The sequence below is a fragment of the Lonchura striata genome, chromosome 6 (assembly GCF_046129695.1).
Source record: "Lonchura striata isolate bLonStr1 chromosome 6, bLonStr1.mat, whole genome shotgun sequence".
Classification (NCBI taxonomy): domain Eukaryota; kingdom Metazoa; phylum Chordata; class Aves; order Passeriformes; family Estrildidae; genus Lonchura; species Lonchura striata.
The window spans coordinates 11,361,576-11,375,249 of record NC_134608.1 but is presented as its reverse complement, the minus strand read 5'-3'; the positions used below and the strand labels follow the sequence as shown (position 1 = coordinate 11,375,249).

The 13,674-nt window shown below is 38.0% G+C and overlaps 1 long non-coding RNA gene across 2 annotated transcripts in view; it reads right to left on the bottom strand.

Annotated features, from left to right (window-relative positions):
• The window catches only part of LOC116183704 (uncharacterized), a 94,408-nt gene that overhangs the window by 26,992 nt on the left and 53,742 nt on the right, over positions 1–13,674 (bottom strand). Inside the window, exon 3 of one of the 2 annotated variants that reach the window (XR_013340140.1) lies at positions 4,924–4,991. The exons of the other annotated variant lie outside the window; for it this stretch is intronic. This is a non-coding gene — a long non-coding RNA (uncharacterized LOC116183704). The remainder of the gene's footprint in view (positions 1–4,923; positions 4,992–13,674) is intronic. 2 annotated transcript variants of the gene reach the window in all.

Sequence of the window (13,674 nt, the reverse complement as noted above, 5' to 3'; positions counted from 1 at the left end):
CAAAGGTGGCAGGAAGCCTGAATGGATGAAAAGGGTGGTCCTGAAAAAACTCAGAGAGAAAGTATACAGGATGTAGAAAGAGAGGTAGGTAAACCTAGGAAGAATACAAAGGCAATGTTTAATCACACAGAGATTGGATAAGGAAAGCCAAAGTCCACCAGCAGCTGAAGGATGGGAAAGGGAACAAGAAAAGTTTCTACAAGTACAGTGGCAGCAAAAGGAAAGCCAGGGGAAAATTGGGCCAGCTGCTGAAAGATACAGGGTACATCAAAAAGGCCAACTCATTCATCTTGATATAGAAAAAACCTTTTTCATTTTCATAAGAACAATCAGTCACTGGAACAACCTCCTAAAAGGTGGAGTGGAGTCCCCATCACTGGAGCTTTTCAAGATACAAGTGAAAAGGGTGCTAGAAGATCTCCTCTAGAGTTCCTTTCCTGCAAAAGCTTGGATCATGTATGTTCTTACAATGTCTCCCTCAACATGTGTTGTTCTATGGTTTTCTGATTCTGATTCTATGATTTTGTATTCAATGCCCTCTTTACCTCAGTCTTTAGTAGGAAAGTGGTTTACCTTGATTAATTCCAGGCCCTAGACACCAGTGGGAAAGTCTAGACCAAGGATTACTCTTCCACCAAGGGTAACTAATATCAGTTAACCAAATTGGACACCTGTGAGTCCATAGGACTTCATAAGATGCACATATTTGTGCTGGCCAATGTCATTGTGAGACAATTATCCATGAACACTTAGGGTGCTCAGAACAGGTTTTTACATGGGAAAAATTCTGATTCCTGTATTCACAAAGAGCAAGAATAAGATTTTGGAGAACTACAGACCAGTCAGCCTCACCTTGGTCCATGGGAAGATGCTGAAGCCAATCTTGGAGGCCATTTCCAAACATACTCAGGACAAAAATGTGACAGACCCTTGTCAGTATGGATTTAGGAATAGGAAATCACCTCTTCTATGATAAGATTAGTCTGGTGGACAAGCAGTGCATGTAATTTATTTTGACTTTGGAAGGGCTTTTGACACTATCTCCAATACCATTCTTACAGAAAATGAATATAAGTGGAGAGGAAAGTGGGCTGACAACCAGCTGAATGGCTCAAAGGGCTGCAGTCAGTGCTGGGAAGTCCAGATGAAAACAGAATCCTTGTTGCTACACCCACACTAATTAATAAATAAGCCAGAATGAGAATAGAATATCAGGTAGCTATAATGTGACATCATCAGATGATGTTCTACATGCTGGAAGCAAAATATATCAGGTTTAAATTAAGATAGAGAGTAGATTTACTAGAAAGCTTTTGTTTTCTTGTTTCAAATATTTATCATAATTTTAGACCGACAGCTAGAGTTCATCTTTTGTAATTATAAATTATGGCTGGATGAAACTTGTCTGGGCCTGCCCTTGATTTCATTATTCGTTGCATTCCCTTAGTCTTTGAGGAACAAGTAGTCAAATTAGGAAGTCCTCTTACAAAATGGTTTACAAGAAAGCAGGGTTATTTCTGCAAACAATGGAAAAGTCCATTTGTTGAATAGCTATTCACAAGAGAGGAAAAATATGAGGTTATTTGGGAAAAAAAAAATCGTGTCAAAAGGTCTGCACAGTGACGGAGATGCCACAGTGATGTGATTTACCTTGGCATGAGGTAAAAAATTATACACCGAAGCTCCAGAGAGTAAAAGATTCACAGTTGTACGCTCAGGCTGTTACCAGAAACAAAGCTGCAGAAGAAAATAAAGATCAAATACTAAATTATGGACAAAGGTCAGGGAGAAAGGCAACATTTCTAAAAGAGAAAGCTTGAGATAGTATCTGTAAGCAGTGCTAGTGACAAGGGAGAAAGGGAGAAGAATTGTGTCTGTACATGTTTATTATTGCCAAATAGGTTGAAAAAAAAATCAACATCACTGTTATGGTATTTTCTTTCACTGGACCTAAAGGACAGCAGCAGCGGAATCTGCTGTTTGTGTTAAAGTGTCAGGAGGAGAAAGATCAAAGACATGGAAACATCTGCTTTTAGAAGCCACTTGAAAAATAATTATGCAATAGCCTGTGAAAAACATCTGTTAAAAATGCTGCTATCCACCCATCAAATAGAAGAAAGACACTTCAAGAAAATATATGAGAGACCGGAAGAAGATCAGGGCTCATTTTTCCCTTGAAACATCCATTACCTCAAATCTAAACTGAAACCCAAAGGTAAGTTTAGCAATAGAAATATATGATAGAAGCAAACAGCATAATAGACAACTGCCAAACAGATGGTACAACCTGTTATTACATAATCAATACAAATAGAGCCAGAAACCATGCTTAGCATGTACTCTTTCTGAAGACAAACAAATTGCTTCCTGGGAATTTTCAGCCCTCCCATTCACACAATATAAGGCCTTCCATTTAGTCAAGGAGTTCTCTGTTCCACAAGAGCAAGACAATTCCAGCTCAGAGACTCCCTGCCAGTCACTCAGAGGAGTCTAAGTTCACACCAGGTCTCCACTCATTATATGTGATTGATTCAACATCCGAATCTTTCAGGAGGACTACTGAGCCCAATACAGAATTGTGTCAACATAATTCTACCTGGATTTTAATAAATGCCCTCTCCTTACTCCTTTGATGTGCTGTACACATTCAACAGATTATTCAGTACTGGAATACATGTCCTGACATAGGGGATTTTATATAAAGCATTTTAATCAGCAATTAAGACAGACAATGCATATGTGCTGTTCCCAGGTTCCTGCTGATTAGCAGAAACTGGCTGAACTAAAAATTTAACACTCTTCTACCCTGTGCCTACTGTAGCAGAAGTAGAGTTCATATTTTAGTTCTTAACAAGCCAAAAAAGCAACACCTTCCAACTTCTGCATCAAATAATCAGCATAGCTAACTTCATCTACATATCAAATGGCATATTGGTGAGCTTCTTCATTGAATGTGACAGAAAGAGGCTGGGTATGAGACCTTTGCCTCTCTTGTATCCTCAAGTTCATACTCAAATTGAGTTGCAGAAGAAATTCTGCCTTTCCTACCAAAAGAAATTTCCCTTGGGCCTCAGAATGGACCTCTTGAATGTGTTGCTGCATTTGCCTCACAAGTGGATATTTGTCAATAGGAAGCAAACCACTTGCTACAGATAGAATATGGTATTTAATATACTCCTGAGTTCCTTATTCAGGAGTAAGGGACAAGACACAACAATGTAAAATATTATTTTCATATCAGTAAAAGAATGACTTCAACACATAGTCACCTTGCTGCTTATCTGTCAGAAGAAAATAGAACAGAGGGAGGAGGTATGGTTTTAAACATGCCCAAAAAAAACTTTAAAGCAGATTTTTAATCCATAGTAATTCACAGGAATTATATTCTCAAAACAGTGGTTTGTAAGAAGCATCATTGCAATGTTTTTATTTATAAATAAAGAATTTATATGAAACTTTTAGGCTCTGTTACTCCCAATTTCTTTCTGACCTATCAACAGTTCTTAATGCAGATGGTTTAATGATTGTTTTATTTTCTCTTAATTTTTTTAAAGGAACATTTAGTGAACCAAAAATTCAACCCAAATCTTCAGGGTTTGGTAAAAAACATTCACGGTTTTCTGCCTAAAAGCATTTACAGATGAGGAGTAAAATGCACTGAGTATGACAGCTTTAGGTATTTGTCAAGGAGTGGGAGGGCAGGTGGGAGAAAGCTATGAGTATGTGCTGCTGTCCTCAAGTGTTTCCTTGAAACCCATAGACTTCCAGCAGTGTTCCAAAACAAGATCAGTGTCAATCTTAAACATTCTCCTGCACATTCTTCTAAGTCCCATGGAAGTACACATGTTTTGGAGATCTGGGAAGAAAATTTATGAAAGTAAATTCCCTTCGTTAACATGACAGTGGAAGAGCTCTGCCTATCACCTCACCTTAAATTAACTGGAAAAGAGGAAAGATGTTGAACTATATTGCCCTTTGAATATTTTGCTCAATTAAACAATGCAAAATTTGGCTCAAGTAAATCATCTGCAAATTCCCCTCTCCTGAAGCTGGAGTGCAGTGAAGACATCAATTGAAGAGCAACTTAAATATTTTAACAAAGCACAATACACTCTGGTTTTGTGCTCCAAAGTACATGGAAGTCTATATTATGGAATGAGACTCCCAGATTAGAGTAGGCCTGCCTGTGTAGCAATTGGCTTCAGTCTAGAATTTCCACAGCTAACATAGGTCAAGTGTGTCAGACCAATTTCCGAGTCAGTAGAGCAGCATGTGCACACAAATGCTATATGGTTGCTCCCTGACTGTAAATGATCTAGTAACAGTTCATTACAATGCTGCCAGTGACTTCTAGTGCCAGTTAATTTAGGTCAGTGTAATTTATTCAAAACCTTCGGTACCATGTAATCTGTATTAAAAGCAGAAATTGCCATTTACTGACAATTTCAAGTTACCTAGGATGGTGGGGGGAGCGAATAACTATGCTTACTAATACATTTTGAGGTTTTTAAAGAATAACTAGAAAAGGAAATTCCAGCATCTTGACAGATGTGAAGACTGACCTACACTAAGAAGCTAATTTGGATTACGATAGAGCAATTTAAGTGCAAATCTTCCAGATTAACCCCTGAGATAGCAACTTCTGGTATGATTTGCCTTGCACAGACTTGCCTGAGAATTTGTGCAGAAAATTAATCTGAGGCAATTTATCAGAAGAAGCCTCTCTGGAATAATTTCCTGTAACAAAATCCCTGGGACTTCTGGTACAAGTGATGTTAGTTTGTACATTCAAGTCCTTTTCTACACCTGCCTGGGCTGTCACCTACACCAGCTGCTCAGCTCCACCAGACTCTACTCCCCAGCTCTACCAGTGAAGAAGCAAAAGCGTGATGGAGGCTCCCCTGGGCAGAGGGTCACACTCACATTTTCACCCAGCAGTGCTCTCTTTGCAGTTCACAGCCAAACTTCAACCACATGGGTCAACACAATTCCTAGAAGACACTAGAATAAAAGAATTAACCACTTTCTCACATGAGATGCAATCAACACATCAGTGAGACAAACTGTAATTCCCAACATATTGAGCAGGGACTGCTCCCGTCCAGCAAACGGACTTTGGTCCATGCTATAAATCACCACAAGCAGCAAAAACTCTGGAAAATCTTGGCCTCTCTGGAAGAAACAAATTTAATCTGGTCTTCAGACATTTGGTGAGGAAAATACAATGTATAAAAGCTGCTCACAGAAGGTCATGAATGATTTGTATTGTGTCGTGTTCTGAAAGCAACATGTGATAGTTAAATGCACTGAGAACACATGAAATCAGACAGGTTTCATTTCTGTCAGCTGCCTTATGAATCCTCTAGTCTTGCTATTTGCTCATTGTATGGGTCTCAAATAATTAATTTAAGTTAATCAGTCATCAATTAATATTATGCCCATTTCCACTTAGAAATCTTGTAGGATTTACAGCTAATTCATTTATGCTCCAAACTATCCCCTTTACAGTAGAAGGAAACAGCTTAGCAGCTAAATGTCAATGATGTCACCAATTATTTTTAAATTTTTCCTACTAGTCAATATATAGATTAATTTAGGGCTTTTTGGAGTTTTTTTGTTTGTTGGGTTTTTTTGTTTTGATTTTTGTTTCTTTGTCTGTTTGGGGTTTTTGTTTGTTTGCTTTTTGGTTTTTTTTACTACAAATCAATCTGCAATAAACAAAAATATGTAGTTCCTTTTCTGGGACACTAAAGATGTGAACATAAAGTTCCACAGCACTTAGAATTTTGTGGAAACTATTACAGAGTAGAATGAAACTCATATATATAGAGTGGAGCCTTGCCAAGACAGTTTAGCTCCCCAGGTGGATAGGTAAAATTTAAACCAGCAGCATATCAAATTCAAAGACAAAACTTGAATCTCAGTGTAGCATTTGAAACACTTTTGCTATTGTTTCTTAACTCCATGTATCATTTTTAAGCATCTTCCCACTGCGAATGCATAAAAACAGAAGGTCTCTAGAAACAGTCTGTCTCTAGAAATTGCAAGTAACATAACTAATGAATTTTAGTTTATTTGTGGAAGGTAGAAAATTAAAAATATACTGATTTCGTCCTTCAAAATTCTCCTACCACTTTTTCATTTTCAATCAGGCTGAAATAGATCTTGCATCAACGAAAGCACAAACTTCTGCAGTTTGAAATCGAGCAGTAACTGCATTCAGGTATAGCAGCACCAAGTCCTTGCTCTCTCTGGAGTGCACATGTTCTCTAGCATGCCAGGTCTGTAAGGAAAACTATGATGAGCTGGTTCTATCAGGTCTTCTACACCTCATCAGCTGCAGCAGCTCATTTTCTAATGCCCATTCTATTGCCACACCTGCATGATGCTGCATCCTCTGCCACAGACAGAGTTCTGTGGAGGACTGGCATTGGCAGAACCTTGGGCTCTTAGCAACATGAGAAGCCTCAGCCGTGCTGTCTCTGGGTCTCTGCACAGAGCATTTGAATCACTCCCTTGGATTTGGGTATCTAGATTCTGTCTAAGTTTTTCTTTATTCACCTAAGTGCTTTTTTGGATCTCACTCTAAATTCTTGCATATCATAAAACCTTTTCCAAAAACTCCATTAATTTCTCCAGCAATTATCAAAAGAACATGAGATTTTTTTTTTTCATTAAACAAAATAAAGAATGTATTAAATTGTTTTTCTGGTCTGAAATGAACTATTAAAGAAAACACATCTGCAAAATAAACCTAAAACACTGGTTTGAGTGCTTACACCACTTTATAAAAAAAAATATAGTGATTTCTGAGACCCTACTGTTGCTAGATCATAAAATCTAATGCATAACTGCTATGTAATGTATAAAGACACCTAATTAACCAGTTATATGCATACACTTTGCTTATCCACACCTAGAAGCACAAACACTGCACATAACTCTTTGCAATGTCCTCCACACTACTGAGAGATTACTCAGCATCTGCATGAAAACACACTCCTTCTGCAAGGGAACACAGAATTAAATAAATACTGCATGATCTAGAAACAGCAGGACATCTAATCCAGGCAAGTATAACGATTTTGCTGTGTTTTCTTGGGAAACAAAAATACTCTCTTTTATCCTTTCAGAACCCCAAGATGGAGATAACCAGCATCATTTCTCAGGGCTGGTGTCATAAAATGAATTAAAATAGTAGGGACAGGTTGCTAATATTAAATAAACCTGTGGAATGAGAAAGCATCCATATACATCCTCCCCTTCTCTTTAACATGTAAAATAAGAAAACTCGAAAGGTTTTCAACTCATTACCCTTACAGGAAGTATCTTTTATTCCTCCTGGCAGACTTTTAGTATTCAAGCTGGAAGATGTGGGTTCTGCTTTCATCTTCTTTGATTTATATAATGATCCTGTTTGTTTTTATGAGCTCAGTATACTGTCAACAACAACAGGACTCTCAGCTGGGCTTTGTGGATGCCGATGCTGAGCTGAAATTGAATTTAAATGGCTCTGAAGTTTGTCTGAACCACAACCTTCAGATTCATGACCAAACTTAGGATGGCATGAGACCCATGTTCTGTCCCAGGGCCATTCTTCTTCTACATGGTTGTTTCATTCCCTTGACACTCCAAGGATAACATCCCCCAGGAGGGATGGAAGTTTTGCTTCTCCCAACAGCAGAAAAGATGTAATACTAGGAAAGACATGCCCCTTGGAGATGAAAAAGAATGGCTACATAGACATTATCAGCCCATGTTTCTTTTCAAGAAAGTAACAGAAGCAGGTGAGCATGCAAAATCTCTAATCACAAAATTAAATACCAGTGTTAGTATTTTGGATCAGTGTTTTGACTACAAGGATACATAAAAGGTAGACTTGGAAGAGAAAAAAAAATCAAGGTAACATACAAAATTTGTAAAAAGTGTCCTCTTAGGGGAAAATATCCATTAAGTCTTTATCTGTCATGGCTCAGCCTCACTTTCCATGCAAATCCCTGTAAATTAAGAAAAATCTGAAAAAAAAAAAAAAAAAAACCCAAACGATAAGTCAGAGAAGTGCATGAAGCAGCTCTTGAAAATACTGAGTATTTGGTACAGACCTCCAGCACCAACTAACTGTTAACACAGCTAAACTGCTGCTTGTACTAAATGGAACAGAAGACTTTCAAAGACCCTGCAGAACGTCTATAGTCCCATAAAGAGACAGTACCAATATTCTAAATAAATTACTATTATAATTTAAACTATTGATAAAGTCATTGCAAACTTCACTAACGTGACATTAATTGCTGTGGCTACATTTGTTAAAGGAGGATCCAAAAATACCTTTCAACAGCAGGAGCAATATCAAGAAAGAGCATTCTGTGCCCTTCCAGGTCGCAACACGTGAATACAAAAGATCTTGTTTTGTTCTGCTAAAGAACATTTCTAGCACAAGTTCAAACTACTTATGTCTAAGTCAGGGGTTACCTCCCACTAAATTCAGCAGCACCAAGGGATGGACCTTCAAAAAGCTTCAGTTATGAGAGGATGTTCATGTCCATATGAAACCAAAGGTTTTATTTTTCACTCCACATCCAGTTCTGTCAACCTCTAACATGCTGCATTTACTCTCAGCTCCTAAAATATATTATTTTTTAAGATGAAGGGTGTGGGGGAAGCACAGAAACAGGAAAGGGCAGACTATATTAAGATCACAAAGCCACACCACATTTTCAGCAACTAGCTGATCTCCTATGAAACAGGATTTCAATCTTTGGATTCCCTACTAACAAATTCCCAAGAGCTTTCTGTGTATGATGATCACAAATTTTCCTTTTTTTTTTTTTTTTTTAATGATTCTTCAGAAAGGGCACAAACTGATCCTTTGGAGAGATAGTGCTTTTTATCTGCAGGGACTTTGTAAACAAATTGATCCAGATGTTTTGCTTTAGAACTCTCCAGACACAGTAAATTATTCCTTACTACATCAACACTTCATTTCCTCTATTTGCAACTAATATCTCAAAACAGAACCCTTTTCAAAAGACAAATAATTGAAATGTTGTATCAGCATTAACAAGATCATTTGGACACTTTCTTTTTAAAAAAAATCTGTCTTCTGTATATGGATGCATTTGGTTACATATAATCATTTCCAGAAAGGATCAAGATCAAATGTATTAAGAATGTATTTGGATCCTTTTCCTAAGCCACTGCAAATTTATCAAAGAAATACAAAGAATTTTATTTTTCCTTTCCTTTGTTACATGATTTGTCGCATTTATCTTTAAAAAAAAAAAAAAAAACAAACAAACACCCTAGACATGTGGCATGGTAATGGTCTCCAAAATCTGAGTAAAAACTCAGACAACAACTAGTTTATGTAATTAGAATGAAACTAAAGTGAGAATAGGACAAAGAGACAGAATAGGTATATGAATTAGGTAAAAGATATTTAAGAATATTTGAAAATATAGGCACATATACATTCAAAAATTAATGGAGAGGAAAGAAACCTGCTCCCTGTGTTTCTTGGTGGCATGCCAAATAGACTGCTTCTCATAAATGCATATAAATATGATATTTTAAAATTAATTTATTTTAAAACCAGTAACAAAAAGAGTTCATTTACTTTAAAGATATAAGGGGCTTCCAGAAATATAATGAAAAATAAATTTTCTGTAAAAAAAGCCCTATTTAATATATCCCAGATGAATATACTGTATCAAAACACATTTTGCTAACTTCCTTAACTACCTTCGGATGTTTCTCTTTCATTTTAAAATGTAAATGTTTCTCCACAACATCAAAATAATCTCTCCTATTTACATGCTTTCTGAAGATCTCATACTGTCAAATACAGCAACCAGGTTTCCATCCTATGCCTCCTGAAATAGAATATTTGCTTTAAAATGAAATCATTGGTAGCTTTCCAGTTACTGTGAGGACAGCAGGATCAACTGAGTGCACAGCAACAGATTAGGAAGCAGGTGGCTTGAGGCTAAATCTAAACAGTTTCCTCACATAGCTTTGTAAAGTGGGGTGCAGATAACTCCTAATGAGTGTTAAGGGCTGTCTAGTCACTTAGTTGTATACAAGGTCTAGACAGGTCAAGGTCTAAGGATCAGAGCTTCTAATTACATTCTATTAAATGCTTATTAGTTGTAAAAGATGTCACTAGAAGAACCATCAGAGATATAGTGCCTAATTATCAAATATTAGTGCCCTCATAAGACCCTCAGGACTTGAAAAACTATGATAAGATACTGAAAAAGAAAAATAGACAGCCAAAAAGGAGGTGAATCTGAGGACACAGCTGAAAATTGAGGTCATGGTGCTATATCACATTCCCCATGTAAAAGAGGAATTTGAAACTCATCATCTATTGAATCAGTCGGTATTTGGCAGCATCATTTCTTATGTTGAGTTAAACCATTTAGGAGACAGATTCGGAGAGTCTTTCATTGCAAAATGAGCAAATAATGAAATACATTTATTTCATAACCTGTATTTGCTGCAAACACAACTCACTGAACTGTTGCTCATTCCCTAAAAGCTAATAAAAAAGAGAAATAATTATGACTAAAACCAGCATGCTTTTTTATTTCCTTTAAATAAAAGCCTCATATGAAAGCTCTTGTGGTTTGGTGATGGTGTGCTGTTGCTGACTGGCAGGGCAGGATTTGGCCAAGCAGCCCCCCAAAGGCTGTTTCTGGGCTGTTTTTCTCCCAGCACTCACATTAGGACAATACAGCAAGCTGGACAGATAAAAGGGAGGAGCACATGTTAGGCATGAATTCTGCAACGACATATTTTAAAACAGCAACAACGTAAGTGAGTAGTAAATAAACAGTCCCAGGCTGTGGCTAGTGGGGACAGGCATCCACAGCCAGGAACATCAGCACCCAACTGGGTCATAGGCAAAGGTAACACCTGTCTCAGGTCAGGGAGTGCAGTATGCAGTGCTCGGGACTGCTAAGGACCTTGTCCAGCTGGGAAGATAATCCCAGGAGACAGAAATATGGTCCCCAGGGTTAGGAGACAATCTCCTGAGGTTCCCTTGAAGGCCAGCACAGCAGTGCTGGAATAACTCCAAAGAACTCTGGCCTTTCCCTTTCCTTTCCCTTTACCTTCCCTTTCCTCCTTCCTTTCTATTTGAGCACCCAAAAACATGACACCATTCAGATGTCTTGGACCTATGAAACATTTTGGAAAATTAAAGACTCCAGGCTTTATCATGACCTCTGGTGCTTCTCAGTCTCCTGACAGCCCTCAAATTACCTGGACTGCAGCCTTGCTTGCAATATCTTGGCTCTGCTGTTCCCTGTCTGCCTGGAACCAATTAATGCATTAGCACAAAAAAAAAAAAAAAAAAAAAAAAAAAAAAAAAAAAAAAAATTAATCATCCTTTTCTGAACCTCAAAAAATTCAAGTTTTGGACAGACCTCTATGGAGATGGGGCAAGATTTGAACTGAGTTACCCCTTCCTGACAAAACATTTTGCTATTTATTTCCCTTCTTCCCAACTGCTATCTAAGTTGTGGAACTGCATTTATCAGGCTTGCTTCCTTTCCCTCTGTCCTTTATAGCACCCTGGCAGAAGCTAAAAAAAGGGCACCACTTTCTACTCACAGTCTCCCAGGAGAATCCTCCCAGGATTCAAACTGCCCAGTACAAGGTGGCAAGAACCTCCTCTTTGTCATCTTTTCTTTTGGAGCGAATCTTTTTTAGTCTCAAACTGCAACGTACCAATGCCAACAGGAACACTCAACCTGTTTTTACCTCATTCATAAATGGAATAACTTATTTCTTCCTTCTTCTGAGGTGAATTTCTGAACCTCATAAACCTCTTCTGTTTCCTGTAATCCTATCTATCCAGAAAAGCACCTTTTAGTATCATTCCCTTCTCCTGGCATAGTACTTCATCCTCCCTGAGACTCACAACTACTCCTCCTGCCCTGACAACCCTCCACCAAGCCCTCCCACAGCCTCAGGGCATCCCTAAGCACATACTAAGGCTGAAAGAATCCTTAGATTCAAAACCTGAGGATACCCTCACTCCTGACAAGCCTCTGCCTCCTCCACCTACTCCATTCTGTAATGATAAGAAGAAAAGGAGGCTGCAAGGAAAGCCTGTAAGAGCAACTCACATCAGCAGTGCACCAAACACTGCCTTTGCTCTACCAAATCAGTCTCTAGATGCTCCTCAGGGCTGGCACCATTTAATAAAATCATTCCATGCCCCCAGCAAGCAGAGAGCAGCACGGGCACAGTAGGGTGGGGTTCAGTCACTCCTAGCGCAGAAAGACGTAGCTGAACCTCAAGCAGCTTGGCCACTCTGCACGTCTCCATGTCCTGCAACCCCAGAGCTACCAGGAGGCCCTGATCCCAACTACAACTCCTTTCAATTTTTTGTCCCTTTACCATATTTTCATTTCTGTCCCAAAATACTCCTGTATTTCTTTTTTTATCCTTAAAAACACAAGAGCTGACTTTTTAAAATGCCAATTAACCAAGAACAGAGGGGAAATGACACATCAGGAGTAAAATGGAGCACTCAATTCTCTGGCTTGCTAATTAGGATTTATGTACTGGAAAAATCCAATTCCTGGCACCGGTGAGTTAATAAAGAAATGAAAAAATGTCTGGAAAATTGGAAAAACTGGTATAATTGTATAAAAAACCTAGCACATCTGGTCATTTCGCCACACATTGTTATTAGCACCACAATTATTTCAGCAGGAGGCAAGCTGGGAAGAAGTAATACATGACCAATGAAGAAAAGCAGTAGCAAGAAAACCTATCATTCAGACACTAACTCCTGAGAGAAAGCAGACTTGGCCCTAAACAGAAAAGTCTATTTTAGCATGCACCTCTTTAAACACTGATTTATAGTGTTTAAACTGGAGATAATTGTTTCCACTAGGGGTATCACAACTGCAAAATTACCCTGTTCTTTCTGTGAAGTCATTTACATTGGTACATGAATTACTAATGCTTACTACTTACCTGCTTTTTCTACGGGTAGGGAGGAAAATATGAGGTGCAAAAGAAGATAAAACAGATCTCCAGATAGCAATTCATACAGCATGTATGTGTGTGTGAAGAGGATTCACTTACATGCTCCTGAGACTATAATGCTTAGCATAAAGATTTCCCAGACCATACCACTAAATGTGGAAGTTACTTGTCCTTCTTTCATAAATGTTTTTATAGAAAGGCAAGAAACAATCTAAGGAATAATGCAAATTACAGCTGTGCTTTGTTGATTCTCCTTCGAGTTTTTTCTTTTATATATTTGCATGGTAATGCCTCATGATATTATTATTTTGACAGTATAATAGGGTTATCTTGCTTATTCCGCAGCATAATCCTTCAGGAATCTAACATATTGATTACTAAGATCTTTTTCTTTTAAAAAATGTCCATAAAATTATCAGCCATACTTCAAAAGTAAAATATGTTAATTTACATTGTAGCTAAATTGGGCAAGATCCAGTAAGGGAGTAAGCCAATTCAGTGCTAGGCACTATCTTTCAGTACCTCGAATCCCAATTCAAAAGCAAAGCCTTGGTCTCTTTATTCAATTCAGAGGATAAAGTCATGCCTCAGCGCTTAATCCACAGCAGCCAACATACCATGCAGGCAGCTGATGGAAACATATTCAGGAGGGAATCCCCTAGAAGTGGC